Here is a 3,508-nt window from a genome sequence, read left to right as displayed (position 1 = left end):
ATGGAAAGACCTGGTCATCCAAGTCAGTCAATGCACACATGAATCTGACCAGGCCGTCCTAGGAAATGCACACACGGATCTGACCTGTACTGGTGTCGACACCGTCGCTAACCATCTTATACTTAACAAGGAGTTTGCATAAATAGTCCTTCCTCAACCTTGGAGTAGCAGCTGCCAAGTGCTCGATTCAATCAAGGGAAGACAACTAACACCACCACACCATGCTGCCGCATAGATTAGATGCACTGCTATGTCTTGGAGTATTGCTCGTGCTTGCGGTAATACTCTCTTCTGTTGAAGCATTGCCGCCGCCTAGCAACAACTGTCAGAGAAAATGCGGCGAAGTCGATATCCCATATCCATTTGGCATTGGGCCTGACGACTCGCCTGATCACTGCTCTTTGCCCGGCTTCAACCTGAGCTGCAAGGAAGTCGGCCATGGATCATTCAGGCCATTTTTATGTAGATGTAGAGGTTCTGAATATCTCGCTGCAGCAAGGTCTTGCCCGGATGAGGATGGACATGTCGACTTATTGCTACAACACCTCCACTAAGGAAATGGATTACCTAAACTGGCGGCTGAACCTGACAGGTGCGCCCTATAGATTCTCAGAGACTGCAAACTTGTTTACGGTCGTTGGGTGCAGAACACTGGCATACATTGGAGATGAGGATAACGTGGGCAGGTACATGAGCGGTTGTGTCTCCAAGTGCCGGCGAGGCGATGTAAGAACACTTACTGATGGCTCATGCTCCGGAATTGGTTGCTGCCAGACGGCCATCCCCAAGGGCCTGCAGTACTACGAGGTGTGGTTCGCTGAAGGCTTCAACACGTCGAGGATCTACAACACCAGCCGCTGCAGCTACGCGGCGCTGCTCGAGGCATCCGAATTCAAATTCTCCAAAAGCTACGCTACATCATCGGCGTTCTACGATGCTTATTCTGGGCAGCCGCCGTTGATCGTGGACTGGGCTATTCGGAATGGAACTTGCGATGAAGCCCGGAACAAGCCTGAGTCATATGCATGTGTCAGCAGTAGCAGTGAGTGCTTTAATTCGTACAATGGACAAGGCTAAATCTGCAACTGCACCAAAGGGTTCCAAGGCAATCCGTACCTTGTTGACGGATGCGAAGGTAATGAAATCTATAGGTGCAATTCCTTTTGCGTGATATGTTTGTATAAATAAGAGAGGTAATGTTTTAGCCTTTGATTAGGTCATGAGATAATCTACTGCCACTGGAAATCTTTACTCGATATTTTATATACCACTGCTAACATTGCAGATGTTGATGAATGTAATAACAATCTGGAGAAATACCCTTGCTCTGTGAAGGGAACTTGCAAGAATACTCAAGGAGGATTTCAATGCATTTGTCCTCCGCGTTACCCCAAAGGCAACGCATACACTGGGACATGTGAGAAGGACCACTCAATTCCTCTAAAAGTCACAATCCCAATAGGTACTACTCGTATCTTTCTGCACTGTTCAATTAGATCTGTGAAAGCATGACTGAAACAATTCTATCCTCATGGTGTCACATTTGTGAAGTGACTAAATATTGTATTTAAGTGACACAAGTATATATAAACCAACCAGTACACCAGTAGTTGTTTCAGTGAATAGGTCTAACCATACTTCTTTATTTTTTCCTTCTACCAACTTACGAGTTAGATACATGTCTGACCTGCAGGAATGTTTGCCTGTGTTTTGCTTGGTCTATTACTTTATCTTGGTAAAGAATGGATCAAGCACAAGCGACAAATAATAAGGCAAGAATACATAAGGAAGACTGATGAACGCTTTCAGCAGAATGGAGGGAAATTGCTAATGGATATGATGAAAGTAGAGAGCAACAAAACATTTAAGTTGTATAACCGAGAAGAAATTGAGTTGGCCACCAACAACTTTGACAAAAGCTCAATCATTGGTGAAGGTGGTCAGGGGACTGTTTATATGGGGCAAAATCTTGATTTAGAAAATAATCCTATTGCCATCAAGATCTGCAAGGGATTTGATGAGAATAGGAGAATGGAATTTGGTAAGGAGCTTCTTATACTTTCTCGAGTCAAACATGAAAACATCGTCCAGCTTCTAGGTTGCAGCTTGCAATTTGAAGCTCCAGTTCTGGTGTATGAATATGTGCCAAATCAAACTCTACAACATCTTATTCATACACAAGTCGATCCGTCCAAAAGAACTCTAGAGGTCCGTCTTAAAATTGCCTCTGAGATTGCTGCAGCACTTGCATACCTACATTCTCTTAGCCGCCCTGTCTTTCATGGAGATGTCAAGTCCGTTAATATTCTTCTAGGCCATGATCTCTCTGCAAAAGTTTCTGATTTTGGGTGCTCCATGATTAGGTCAGCTGATGAAAATGTTCAAGTAGTGAAGGGGACGATGGGCTACTTAGATCCAGAGTACCTTTTGAACTTTGAGCTTACTGATAAGAGCGATGTTTTACAGCTTTGGTGTTGTTCTTTTGGAGCTCTTAACACGAAGGAGGGCACTGTCCAAAACAAAGGTAAGCCTCGTGTCTGTCTTCATGGAAGGTGTGAAGGAGGGCAAGCTTACAGAACTCATAGATAGGGAGATAGACAATCAAGAAAACATGGAGTTAATACTTCAAGTGGCTGCGTAGCAAGTGCTTGACCATGACCGGTCAACAGAGGCCCATGATGAGAGAGGTAGCAGAGGAACTCCAGCGATTGGCACGTCCAGTACCACCTCGCAATCAAGGGTTTCATGGTGTTAGTGCACTCATGATGTAGGGATGGTCGTCTGACAATTCATCCGGTGACTATACTAGTGACGAAAGCACAGATTATTACATCCTCCAGAAGAAAGCCTCGATGAGCATAGAGTTTGCAAGATGAAATCAACATGGACAGATAACTGAATTTGTTGAAGCACGTGATAACTAGTATAATAATGCCTTGGTCTTCCGGTGCTGAAAGTTGTGATAAAAAATGGAGGACTATAAAAGGGAAGCACAAGTTTCATAACACATGGAGCTTGATATTTTCAATTAATGCACAGGCACTACCGGAAACTGTGGGTTTGCCGTGTGCCAAGTTCTTTGTCAAGTGTATTCCATCGGGCACTCGGCAAAGAAGCTATTTGCTGAGTGCTACCAAAAAAACACTTGGCAAAAAATGCAACACACGGTAAACAGATTAAAAAACACTCGGCAAACATTTACACTCGGCCAAAACGCACATAAACACTCGTCAAATTTTTGCACTCGGCAAAAGAGAAAAAAAACACTTGGCAAGGGGAGGCACTCGGCAAAGAACGTGCCACGTGTCCATCCGTTAATATGTTTGCCAAATATAAATTTGTGGCACTTGGCAAATAATTTCATTTTTTTTCTTTGCTAACCTTGAAACTTTTTCTACTCTCAACATACAACATGTGGTATTCCATGTTAAAATTTGGTATATTTCTGGATCTGTTTGCTATATTTTCTTAATTTATTGCATTTCTAGGAATTGTTTGGTATAAGTCA

The 3,508-nt window shown here is 43.4% G+C and overlaps 2 pseudogenes; both read left to right on the top strand.

Moving 5' to 3' along the window:
- Positions 1-221: 221 nt before the first annotated feature.
- On the top strand, positions 222-1,512 carry LOC117863415 (wall-associated receptor kinase 2-like; annotated as a pseudogene).
- Positions 1,513-1,683: 171 nt separating this feature from the next.
- On the top strand, positions 1,684-3,291 carry LOC140220076 (wall-associated receptor kinase-like 1; annotated as a pseudogene).
- The last annotated feature ends 217 nt before the right edge of the window (positions 3,292-3,508 follow it).

This window comes from Setaria viridis, chromosome 7, assembly GCF_005286985.2.
Source record: "Setaria viridis chromosome 7, Setaria_viridis_v4.0, whole genome shotgun sequence".
Taxonomy (NCBI): domain Eukaryota; kingdom Viridiplantae; phylum Streptophyta; class Magnoliopsida; order Poales; family Poaceae; genus Setaria; species Setaria viridis.
Note: the sequence above shows the minus strand (reverse complement) of the source record. Positions and strands in the feature narration are given on the sequence as shown.